Here is a 14132-nt window from a genome sequence, read left to right as displayed (position 1 = left end):
TTTTGACCAAGTAACATGATTTTAGCTTGATGATATTCTTAGACCCTGATTTATTTCTACCAGAATGAAGATTTAAATTTTTTTGACTCCAAGTCATAAAATAAGTAATAATAACACTGTCTGATTTTTATTATTAGCACAGAATGATACAATCTTGTTTGAGATATATTTGACAAAACTGTATTGGTTTTTGAGAATCGATTCATTGTACAACTGCACTCAGACTATCATAAAAAAACAAAAGAACAAAAAAAAGGAGAGTTCCATACATGCATACACACCCTACACACCATTATTCTGTGCCCTCTTCCATCCTCTTGCTGTTTGTGATTATAGTAAAGCCCCGTGGCTCCTACAATAGAGAGACTAATCACAACAAGGCCTGGGTGATTCGGTGGAAGAAAAGAAATCGCCCACGCTGCACTTTGGCCTAAACTGGTTCTAACAGGGCCGGGCACGCCAGAGCACCACCATTCATTTAACTGTGCAGAATTACCCATGACACGCTTCATCTGGTTATTAACAGAGCCAGATCCAAAACTGCATTTATTACTGCCATTGATTTCTGTCTTCAGTCTTGCTGTAAAGCATTTATTTTTGAGGTTATACATCATGCCTCACCTCACAATCATCATCATGGATTCTTTCTTTCAATTATAAATGTAATTTGTAAAAAGAGAAATATTGAGATGTCCTAAACTATCAGACATCACATATACTCAGGAGGAGGCTCCCTATGTAGAGAGCGTTTTTGTTCAGTGTTTGTGCTTCCATGCACCCAAAAAAATTGGTACTACAGTAAACTAGGATAGTGACAAGAAACTGATACTGAAATAATACTGAAACCTACTTAGTATTAATCAATCAGGGGCATCATACAACATTTCCTTATGTCTGTTTGTGTTTTGCTGGTTTGTGTTGCTAGCAATGAACTCCTTGTGCTGATTTTAATGCTAAGTGATATCTTTAACAGAGAACACAAGAATGGCCAACCTGAGAGAGCAGAACAGTGTCAGCGAGAGTGTTCATTACAAACACGTGCAAGGAACCATGAATTGCAAAGTGTAGACACTGGCAAGCGAGGGGAAACATGCAACAGTTTCACTGCGTGCTTGTTTTACTGCTCTGCATTAAACAATTGACGACATCTTGCTCTCATTTGTAATGACAACACTCTCAGGTCGGGCCCCCCCCCCCCAGAGTATGAGTAAATGAGAATAGTATCAGAGTGACACTCAATATTACTATTGGTTAGGGCTGCACAACTAATCGAATATCAATTGCGATTACGATTTTGACTGCCCACGATTAAATGAACATGATCTACTGCGATATTAACGTTTAAAGTTCGTCCTCCACTAATAGAAAACTCTTCTGCAGATCAAATCAAGTGCTTCCTACACTTACAGCCAATCACCATAGAGCGGTGCAGGGATGACATCATTTTGTAATGCCAAAACCCCGAAACGGCATTAGCATTTTAGCGCTTGAGCTCCTAGCTTCTCTTCGAGCTCCTGCGTTTTGCGCGAGGAGAAATCATGACATTAACATGATGCTAAATGGCACTACAGAGGTTGTCAGGGACATTAAACATCAGCACGCCAAATGGGAGATAAACTCAGGGCTCTACAGTGCGACCATTTCACTCGCATTTGTGACTGAAAAGTATTTTGTGCGACTGTGAATAAATATTTATTCGCACCAGTGCAAGTGACCTGTTTGGAGTTGTATAATACAATCGGAATAAAAACTACAGGAAGTCCAAAATGCATCTACACCGAGCAACAGTTACTTTCACACTGCTTTTCATCTCCTCAGTCAACCGAACAAGTGTGCAAATACTGCAAAGAAGCCATTATGATGACGAGAGTAACTACATCATCTGCTTCAAATTCCCGATTCCACAACCGCCATCTTTTATTAATCACGCAAAATGACCTGAACTTGCACCTGCTCGTGCAGACACAGTGGCATCGGGCGGAGTAAATTAATAATAATACTAACGTTACAAGGTGGGTTTAATTCATACTTCTATATTAAAAAATTCCTCACCAATCATAATCAAGAGTAGCAACTGTTCAGTCTGTAAACATACAGTACACTGCACCTCTCCTTCACTAACTCTAATTTACTTCATTTAAACTCACGGTTGCCAGATATCAGTAGAAAAGTCAACTCCAGTTTCCATGTTTTGATTTAATCCCCCCCAAAACACAATATTATAAGCAGACATGGACACTGTACTGGGGGAACCAATCTAAAACCGATAAACAAACAAAAATAAAACTACTAAAATGTAAAGATAGAAAATATGCTTAGTTATAAATAAATAATTGAATATAAAAAATGATATTATAATAACTTCATAAAATATAAAGAAAATGAGAAATGAAATAATGTTTAATGACTATAGGTTGCATTTAATATCAATTTGACATTAAGCTTAGTTCGCTATTTCTTTAGAAGGCTATTAGCCTTTTTCCTAATATGGATAATTTTTGTGTTAGACTACTTTTAATTAGGACTCTCTATTGTTTTTAAGATATTTAAAAATAAATATTTTATGCTTGTTTATTTATCAATTAACCAACAGTATCTCATTGCTATTATTTTAACTCAATTAACAGTGACCATGAGCAGAGAGCTTACATTTAACTGTTTATGACCTTCTGATTAAAGTTTAAACAAAAAAAGATTGGTATCTGGATCAGTTTCTATTGTAAAAATCCTGATCAGAGCATCAGTAATGAACACCATTACACTAAAGCACTGTGTATCTAACAGGTAAATGAACTCACCCAAAAGACATATACTAAAGGGACAAAAGATGTACGCTTGAGGGTACCATGCAAAACAACAAACAATGGCATCAATTTAGTACCCTTTTTTTCAGACAGCGCAATCATTTCCGTCCAATTCGGAAGCTCTTCAAAGAGATAAATCATAGGTTTCCCATAATTCATTTCACTCAATGAGAGTTTGAAGTACGACAGTTTGAAGAACATGGCGGATAAAGCTGTCTCTCAGATATAATACCATTATAATATTGCAAATCCTGCTAAAAGCTTAAGCAATGATTGTAATATATTAAAAAATGTCACATACACACATATGCACACACAAACCCATGCTCTAGGTTTGAAAACCGATTGTAAATATGAACATGAATAAAAAATGATCCTCTTAGGTATGCAACACGCCACTTAATCAGTACCTCTATTACCGCTACGTCTAAAAAGCAATGTGCCTTTGATTCCCAAATACCATGAAATAAGATACCCAGGCACAATAAAAATTCATCACCTCCAGACACGCAAAGCTTCATTTACATTTCTTTAAATACCGCTGTAAATAACTGGAGCGTTGATAATTGAATAACGGTAATTTATTGCTGTTTCTTTATAATATGGTACAGATCGGAGGAAGGACTCAAGCGAGGCCCTGAAGGCGCATTAAGCAGCCTGACAGGCACGCCAGCATGCACAATGCCTCAGGCGCAGGCCATAAAGATTAATAGAGCTTGGTTTAATTGCAGGCCTCGTAGGCGAAGAGCTTCGTGCCATGCTGCGCTGATTCCTGCTTATTCCACCCGACTGGAGTTAATCCTTTTGTTCAACAAGGTGCACACACACTACAGATGATCAGTACACACCTGCCCTGCTCATCAGGGAGGATAACCCTTAATACATGCAGATCCTTAAAGATTTATTTCAAAGCAGTTTTCCTGCATTTCATTTTGAGTTTTGGATCGTCGTCTGCTTCTAAAGGCAACCCCGAAAACAAACGTGTTAACAGTGTTTAATCTTCTAGTGTACTTGAAGTCTAACTAAAAACGCGTGAATGAGCTAGAGGGAGAAACTGATGTTGTGTGCAATTCATGACCCTGAGGTATGTATTTAAGAGTTAAAGGAAACGTCCAACCTAAAAATGCATTTATATTGAAATAGTTGTGATGTGTTTAGCAATTCCACTGCAAATTTGATGGTTGGTGCTGTATTTTCATTATTCCTGTGAAAAGAGGGTGGTTGTGTGCCAGGCTGAGATCACAGGGGGAAATTGCAAGCACAGTAACAAGGATGTTTGATAGATTAAAAATTGTAAACAATCCCAAATATAAAGGATAACAATCAGGTCTTGCTGTTATCTGCGAAAAACAAACGAGCAAAAGCTGTTCTGACTCACCATTTTTCAGTGATTGTCAATGTCATATTAATGAGAAATCCACTGTAGAAGTACGGGAGACGTTGATGCAAACACTGGATTCAAAGTTCCAGGATGCAATGCATGCATATGCATATGATGCATTTGAGCTCAATTAGTTAGCAATAAACCAGGTAAACTTGATGGTGTTGATGATGGTTTTAGCATGAAAGTTTGTACAGATTAGCATGAAAGAGTGTACAGATTCGGCAGGTAAGAGAGCTGGACAGACTAAAATGTATTTTTTCTCTCATAATCTGTCCTGTTTTTTGCCAGTTATCTGGTCTTAGCTATATCTGGTTTGTTTTTATATAGTAATTATTTGTTTATATACAGTACTGTGCAAAAGTCTTAGGCACCCTATTTTCTTTAGTACAAATTTTGGTATAGATTTTTATTTTATGACTTGTACATTATCAAGTCAGCACAAAAACATTTTAGATCTCCAAACACTAGTTTTCCAGCACAAAATTAAATGTTACAGAAAAATGTTTGTATGTCAGTAAAGAAACCAGCATATTAAGTGGTAAGAGACACTTTTCAGACAAAAAAAAAAAAAAAATAACACAATGAAGGCTGCTGGGTTTTGCTTCAAAAATAAGAAGCAAGTGCGAAGGTTAAAGTCTCCAGAAGAACTGTGGCTGGTTCTGCAAGATGCTCAGTAACACCAAATATTGCCTTTGTTTAATTTAGTACTGTTTACTGCTCTTTATAGTACTATTTTTTTAATGGAGAAACATTTAATTTCGTTATTTTGGGGGGCATCTTCGCATGACAGCATTTCTTTGCATGTGCCTAAGACGTTTGCACAGTAATGTATTTATTTTAATTATGTTTTATGTTACCATTTTAATGTATTTCCTATCATGCCTGATGTGCAGCACTTTAATCAACTCTTGTGTTGTTTTTAACATGCTATATAAATATATTTAACCTTGCCCTAAAGAACTAAAGCACTGCTGCATCGTTCTCTTTAAATAGAAATGAAGCAAGCACTAAATTCCACTGCACCACTATCAGTAGGTAGAACTACTGTACATTGTAGGTAATGAGAAAATCATTAATTAAAATGAAAATAGACCAACATGTCAATAAATGAACTCAGAATATTATTAAATTGAATATTGCATGCTCATGAAGATCACATGTTAATAATAATTAGTAATAATAATATGCAAGTGATTCAGGGTGGATTTTTCCTTTAAAATGTATGTTTGTATGTACTGTATATAATTCTGCACCATTACTTTGATACAAGCCTTTATTTTTTCTATCAGCATCTTCTTTAAACCCATATGTCTGGCATTAAACTTTCCCTCACATACATCCAGATATGCCTTAGCCCCAGGCTCTTCACTCCTAAAGTTATTATCCTTCACATTATGCTCAGTGTAGCTGTAAATTCAGCTGCTGCATTCATTCTCACCGCCAAAGATGTGTTCTTATAACTTTTTACACCCAAAGGCAACCCCTTCACTCTCTCTCTCTCTCTCTCTCTCTCTCTCTCTCTGACACACACACACACACACCCACACACACACACACACACACACTAACACACACACTACACTACACTCCACTGAACCATACGGCAGCATGTATCAGGCTCTCCAGGTCTGTAAAACTGATGGACTCAGACATGGGGAAATGCCTTGTGTTTGTGATGAGCATGTCAATCTTGGAAGCATGGCAGACCTTGGTGACATCCTGGGCATGAACATTTACTGACTTTATAGCCAAGTGGCAGTAAAGATAATAACAGGTTGGGTATAGATGATAAGTGATCTGACTTTATGATCACTGGAGGAGGAAACATAATTACAGAGATTACAGACCAGCTATTCAGGTGAAGGCATGTTATGAGCGTGAAATGCTAGGAATACATTATATCAGGTCTGAAGACCCATGTGCTCATTAAAAAGGGCTTTACAGTTGTGTTCCCTTCTCTTTAATAAATCTCTTGTATGCCGTGCTTTGCATAAGTATTCACCCCCTCTTGAACTTTTCCACATTTTGTGGTGTTACAACCTGGAACTGAAATGGACTTAATTGGGATTATATGTAATTAATCTACACAAAATGACAATATTGCAAAAATTTAAAATAAACAGCATTTGTAAAATTATCTAAAACTAAAAAAAAAAAAGTTTGTCCAGATTGTCCTGGAAAAGTAACAATTAGTGTTTATTGAAAAAAATATCCCAAACTTTGAACATCCTACAGAGTGCCATCAAATACAAATGGAAACAATGAAAGAATATGGCACAACTGCGACTGACTGCCGAGAGGAGACCATCAAAAAAAAAAGTCAGGTAGAGGTGAAATTAGTCGGAGAAGAAACCTAAAGACCAAGGATAACTCTCATCATGACTCAACTGCCACCATGCTTTACTGTGGCAATGGTGTTCTCATCGTGACATTTACTTAAAGTATAAAAGTACAACAAAGAATTAAAATAAAAGAATTCAAATAAAATATCACAAAACGTTATCAATGTTTCACCAAATATTTCCACATTCTTTAAACCTTGACTGTTATAACTTTGTAAAGGCAGCCATCTTAGATAACCAGAATTTTTTTTTCTCAGCACAGTTTGGGATCACTAGCCCCTCAGCCCTGCCTCTCAAAGTTTGAAGGTGGAATAGTACTCTGAAGCAGCTAGGAAAGAGCTCATGCTATTTTTACAAAAGTATTAACTAAACAATGAGATCCATTAGCTGAATTATGTATTTTTAAACCTTTTATGCATGAATTATGAAATCCAGATCATTTTTTTTCTCTGTGTTTTCACTCTTCTTTAGGCATAATTTTTACATTCATTTTACTTTTACATACATTTTTCAAAAAGTTATTGAAGTGTCCACACCAGTGGACTGCATGTGTTCAAACGAAGAATTGATGTCCACTCTAGTGGCTGTTATGTAGTTATTCTATTGAAAACCATGCAACAGCCAGAAAATGGCTTTTCAATAGCTGTCCACTGTAGTGACCACTATGCATGCAAAGGTTAAGCATATGAACAAGTATATTGACATTTGGAAGTGTATTTGCAGAAAAGATAAGCAAGTTAGCTACATTAGCAAAACTAATGTAGCAAATGTTAGACACTAAACATGTCCTGGCTAATCAAGCACTTTTGGTGTACGCAGAAAACTGTATAAATGTAAAAAAAATTTTTTTTGCTAAAACAGGTAGTCTTCTACTTCATTTAAGTCCTTTTGGGTAAATGCATTAGTCAAATGAATAAATGTAAATGTAAATAACAAACATCAGTGCATACAAACAGGACAATATGCATTTTTCTTTGTGAACTTTTCAGAAATTGGCTCAAAACCTCCTCACTGCGTGGACAGAAACATAACTAATTTTATTTGATTAGTAAAACGTGCTGAGTATGGATGACTGAGATTAGGCAGAAATATAAAATACAGGAAGCATGTCCATTTCAGACTGTAATCCACTGCTCTTACCTCTCTGTTGTTTTCAAAGGCTCTGTATCTTCATTCTTCAGCTCTCCTCTTTAGCGTTTCTTTTTCTTCCTTCTTGCCTGAATTGCCTGCACCTTGAGAAGAGCAGAGAATGAAAGAGAAATGAATGAAAAGGACTACCAAATGATGCACAGTTCTCTAGAGCGAAACTCAGCGTTATGAATGCACTCTAGAGTGACCAAGTACTCTGATCACAGGAGAAGACAAGAGCAAATCTGCATTTAACGCTACACCATTTTTCAAAATGTTGCAATCATATCTCCTTTACATCAAGGGCTCTCAAACTTTTTGTAGCCTGCGAGCACTTTTGCCATAACTTCCACGAACCTCCTCAGCCCAGATTTCCACCCATCCATCCATTTTCTGTACCACTTATCCTACACAGAGTCATGGGGAGCCTATCCCAGGAGACTCGGGGCACAAGTTGGGGGACACCAATGATTGTGCAGGGCACAATCATTCACACACTATGGACAATTTGGAAATGCCAATTAGCCAATAATGAATGTCTTTGGATTGAGGGAGGAAACCAGAGTACCCGGAAGAAACCCCCAAAGCATGGGGAGAACATGCAAACTCCTTGCACACAGGACAGAGGCAGGAATTTAGCCCCCAACCCTGGAGGTGCGAGGCAAACGTGCTAACCACTAAACCACCATAACCCCCTAGGCAGCAAATCAAATTCTAACTAATGGTGAATATTGGTTATCCATTCATCCATTTTCTATACCGCTTATCCTACAGGGTCGCGGGGAACCTCGAGCCTATCCCAGGGAGCATTGGGCACAAGGCCAGGTACACCCTGGACAGAGTGCCAATACATCGCAGTACACAGTCGCAGTCACACACTCATTCATACACTACGGACACTTTGGAATATGCCTATCAGCCTACCATGCATGTCTTTGGACTGGGGGAGGAAACCCCCGCAGCACGGTGAGAACATGAAAACTCCGCCCACGCAGGGCATGAAATTTTACTTCTCACAAATTCATTAGCAAACTATGTAGTGTTATTCATGCTTATTCATGACCAACAAGTTTGCACAGATGAATGATGCTTTCATGCTTAATGAAAGTTGCTTTAAAAGTAATAAAAGTTACTTTTTTGAAATACTTGCATGAACATGAAAGTAACAACTATTTAAGTACACTTAAGTACATTTTTGGCCACTTTTAATCGAGAAAAAGTATAATCTTTCAGTATTTTTTCCACCCCTGCTTAATGGTTGGTTGTGATTTCCATCACTGTAACAAAAATCTTTTAAAAAATCACAGTCTCCCTGGATATGCTTCACTAACCCCACTTTGAGAAGCATATCTCTTGCTTGAACAAGATGTGAAGAAAAGTAATGAATGTGTGTCATGTTTTGAAACCAAAGAGATCAGCTACTGAATGTTTGCATTGTGAAGTAAAGAAATATCATGCTTGCCCTCCTATCTTGATGTTTTGCACTCCACAGACAGCCATTCCCTCATCAAACCCATCCCTGTCTCTGTCTTTCTTTCTTCCCAGGAACCTCTTGGGGCACGGTTTCCAGGACAACCAGCTCGGACACGATTCCTCTTCCTGGCAGGGTGCTCTAATTCACAGCCAGCCAATCATAACAGCTAACAGTTGAGAGTAATCCCAGAGGGCTGTGGGGCTGCACTGCGTCCTCACAAGCCTCTCTGCCAAGTGACTTGTCCTGGGAATATGTCTAATGTATGGCAATTTACTCTACACACACACACACACACACACACACACACACACACACACACACACACACACACACACACACACTCCTGTCCATCACATTATATATCAGGTGCTAATTCTAACCTTGCTAATTGACATTATGTTCTATATTTAAGAAGCTCTATGATTCATGGCAACACTTTATTATATAACATGAGCCTCATAGGACAGCATTATGTTAATGCTAACACCAATCCCAGGTTAGCAAAAGCTTCTATTTATCGAAACAATATTATACATCATGGATGAAGTTTGAGTCTTACACAATGATGTTTTGGTGATCAGATGGCTGCATAGCTAATATGCTAATGCTAAAACCAAGGTAGAATGCAGTTAGAAATCTATCAATAGCTGCATGTTGCATTATATAACACGGGTGGAGCATTGAATCCTGTTCCCTTCTCAACACCCAAGTAAAAGACCAATCATGTTTGTTTTCTCACGGCTTCAAACATGTTGGAGTGGAACGCAGGGACTGTAGCGACAGATGGCAAAGCATCATGGGGTATTGTAAATTGGGAGATGGTGGATCTGTGATAAACTGGTACTCCAAAAGGCTTGCTACCATGAACAGCCACTCTTGGGAAATTAGAGAAGAAAAACGGTGTTGCCTCACCAATGTGGCTTCTGAATATTGGACTAAATTATGATTTATTCCGCTTTTTGATTTAATGCCCTAAAGCTTCTAATTGTCTATAATTATGAATTGCAAACCATCCATATGGCATACACTTCATTCCGAGCACTCGCACTCATAATGAAAGTACCATAGAAAATGTCATTTTAAACTATTACAAATAACCTGTGTGGAGTAATGAACTGTTTGGTATTTTTTATGCTAATACTACAAAATTACAAAAAAAAAATGGCCTACATTTAGAATCCCTTTAGGAAGTTAGAAACACTTAACTATCCAAATAACTATTAACACTGCCCAACCTGAAACAACATATTAAACATATCTAGCCTGAAACACACCCCCAACCCCTGGACTTTTTGTTTTGCAGCAAGGGGTACTTGGACTATGCACATGAATCAATAATCCCAACTGTCTGAACCTGGGATCTCTCTGGAGTTTGCATAAACAAAACAAGCATGACAAAGCGACAATTCAGCTGAGCTCTTATTGGTTATTGTCTTTATTATCCCAGCGCTGTGGAATTTTCTAATCTGATTTGTCAGAAGTTGTTGATTAATTTTCTATAAAAGCAGACTATAGTTCTGGCTGAAAGGCAAATCACGGGTATATATTAATACACACATTCTAACACATTACCCTTTCTATAGTAACACTTTATTTACAGAGACTTACAGCATATGATGGACACTCCACATAATCTAAGGGTAAGTAAAAAATGGATTAAAAACATCCATTTTCTGTACCACTTATCCTATACAAGGTCACAGGAAGCCTGGAGCCAATCCCAGGTGACCTGGGGCACAAGGTGGGGGACACCCTGGACTGGGTGCCAACCTGTCGCAGGGCACAATCACGCACACACTCCAGACAATTCAGAAATGCCAATAAGCCTACAACACATGTCTGTGGATTTGGGGAGGAAATAGGGTGGAGGCAGGAATCAAACCCCAAACTCTGAAGGTGTGAGGCAAACGTGCTAACCACTAAGCCACCATGATCCCCCGGATTCAACATTTGTTATCAAACACAGACTTTTAGTTACTTTTAACAAGCCGATCTTTAATACCAAATGTCTGGCAAATATCAAATGCTGAGCTAACTGTACACTGGTTATTAAATTCAAGAGAGAGAAAAAGAGAAGCCAGTAAGGGAATGACTCTTTCTAGTTGCTATAAGTAATAAGAGGTACTAACTTGTTTTATGGACCTTCTGCAACATTAAATATAACTCTAAATGGGTTAAAAGAAATGCCATTCATTGGAATGCCATTCATTAATTGTAATGGCAAATAAATATGACATGAAACAGTGTTCAATAAATAATAAATCATTTATTATTAATAACATTCACAATAAGCAGTTTGTCCAAAATGGATGCTGGTGCAGGTCAAATAAGTAGTCATGTTAATAATATTCATAATAATTCATCCACCGTGCAATGTAGTTTGGTAACAGTAAGCTTTGGTTGCTAAGCAACCATAAAGGGCAAAGATTAGGGCATTCAATAGACAGAACGATGACTTAACACTGGCACATTAATAAAGAATTAAATTAATGTCACGCGGTTGCAGGGGTAATTTAACCGTTGTAAAGCATTTCCCCTCTCTCTGTTTAATTTAGCTGCCATATGACTCGGATTTAAAAAAATTTAAAAAATAAAAAATTCTCCATAGTCACACTGTAGGGGAAAAATGTATCCTGATATGTTCTTATACAGCACACAGAATAGTATCTTGATACCTGTGAGCTTCTCATCATCTATACAGAGATGCTCAGTAATTCACTCTTCATCTTCGCTTTCTCTAGGACATAAAAGCAATACTACAACATGACCACTTATTTGGCCTGCACCAACATCCATTTCTCACAGAGACGTTAGTAAATGAGTTAGAATATAAAAACGGATTTGAAAACAAATCCTTCATAAAGGCATGACGGTGACACTGCAGGCGAGGATATGAGTCAGAAGCCAAAGCTTTGGAAAACATACGAATGGCATGAATGGTTTGTTATCATGCCGGATGCACGAAGCTCAGTCGTGGCCAGGTTTCACATATGGAATTACGTTAAGCTAATTTCTAGCAACATTGTAAAGCGCAGGTTTACTGGCAGTTACAGCACTACAAATTTCACACAGCAATTTACCAGAAGATGCTAGTGGGTGTCGACTCGGAGAACAAAGTGCCAAGTGCTGTGAACCTACACAGCGCAGCAATGCTAAACCACAGGGAAGCGATCATCCACATGCTCTAAAAGAGACAGGCGTCCAGTTGTCTAGCATACACAGCCAATACACTCTATTAATTCATTGTTATCTTGAGCCCGTGCTTGCCAAAATGCAACACTCTTCTTGTAAATTTCTCTTCAGCTCCAGCCACTCTGACTTGCATTAACGACAATGTTTGGTGCAGATAAGTACAAAACCACTAATTATTTAAGCAGCAGCTTTCTGGAAAGGCTGAATAATAATCACCACAATGGGTCAGGGTCAAGATGAATCTGTAGGGCCTACAGTGAAAGGGAACTGAAAAAGTTGAATGATTGAAATGAATAAAATATTAAAAACATCACACTGATAACAGCCAAGACAGAACTAGAATACCTCTATATTTATAGGCTGGGCAATATGAAAAAAAAAATCTTATCACGATAGTTATATAATAATAATAATAATAATAATAATAATAATAATAATAATAATTCCTTAGATTTATATAGCACTTTTCTAGGCACTCAAAGCTCTTTACTCTGTATGGGGGGACATCTCATCAACCGCCACCAGTGTATAGCATCCACCTGGATTATGTGACGGCCGCCATAGTGCACCAGAACACCCACCACACACCAGCTATTAGTGGAGAGGAGAGGAAAGTTATGTAGACAATTCATAGATGGAGATTATTAGGGGGCTATGATAGATAAGATAGACTTCGCTAGAAGTCTAGCCAACTTCGCTAGAAGTGTCCTGAGATTTTTAATGACCACAGAGAGTCAGCACCTGCATTTAACTTCTCACCGTAAAGACTTTGTCCCTGTTACTATACTGGGGAATTAGGCCCCACACAGACAATAGGGTGTACACCCCCTGCTGGCCTCGCTAATACCACTTCCAACAGAAACCTTAGCTTTCCCCAGGAGGTCTCCCATCCAGGTACTAGCAAGGCTCAACTCTGCATAGCTTCAGTGGGAAACCAGACAAAAGCTGCAGGGTGATATGACCCTGGCAGTTGAGGATGGATTTCTACAATAGTTGAAGACATTTCTACACTACACAATTTGTATCATGTTATATAATTTGGCTAATAAACTGCAAAACAGTAATAAAATAAACAAATAAAAACAATAAAACGGAGTTTGAAGATACTTTTATTTAATGCCTACCAAAAGACGAAGATTTTTTTTTTTTACATTTCATCGAATCAACAGCCTCCATTCAGTACCATTTAATTTGTAATTATTAAAAGCTTCAAAAATACATCGCCATAACAATGATATCTCAGAAAAGTGTACTGCATAATCATCCATCCATCTTCTATACCGCTTATCCTCTTCAGGGTCACGGGGAACCTGGAGCCTATCCCAGGGAGCATGGGGCTCAAGGCGGGGTACACCCTGGACAGGGTGCCAATCCATCACAGGGCACAATCACATACATACACTACGGACACTTTGGACATGCTAATCAGCCTACCATGGACGTCTTTGGACTGGGGGAGGAAACCAGAGAACCCAGAGGAAACCCCCGCAGCATGGGGAGAACATGCAAACTCCGCACACAGGGCCACGGCGGGAATCGACCTCCCAACCCTGGAGGTGTGAGGCGAACGTGCTAACCACTAAGCCCCTGTGTGCCCACTGCATAATCATTTATCATGATATCGATATAATATTTACATTTATTGCATTTGGCAGATGCCCTTATCCAGAGCGACTTACATTTATCTTACACATATTTTATCGGTATATTGCCGAGCCCGATATAGTTACATTGCATTTATTCATTCGGCAGATGTTTTTAATCTAAGTGGTACACAATCCAATACCAGGCTCTTGCTTAAAGCCTAA

The 14132-nt window shown here is 38.2% G+C and overlaps 1 protein-coding gene across 2 annotated transcripts in view; it reads right to left on the bottom strand.

Annotated features, from left to right (window-relative positions):
* Window positions 1–14132, bottom strand: part of ptprsa (protein tyrosine phosphatase receptor type Sa) — a 269054-nt gene that overhangs the window by 208189 nt on the left and 46733 nt on the right. For both annotated transcript variants that reach the window (XM_053683034.1, XM_053683035.1), the window contains exon 2: window positions 7671–7762. The gene's annotated coding sequence lies outside the window, so the exon portion shown is untranslated. The remainder of the gene's footprint in view (window positions 1–7670; window positions 7763–14132) is intronic.

Source organism: Ictalurus punctatus, chromosome 10 (genome assembly GCF_001660625.3).
Source record: "Ictalurus punctatus breed USDA103 chromosome 10, Coco_2.0, whole genome shotgun sequence".
Taxonomy (NCBI): Eukaryota; Metazoa; Chordata; class Actinopteri; order Siluriformes; family Ictaluridae; genus Ictalurus; species Ictalurus punctatus.
The sequence above is the reverse complement of the archived record's forward strand: the minus strand, read 5'-3'. Positions and strand labels throughout refer to the sequence as shown.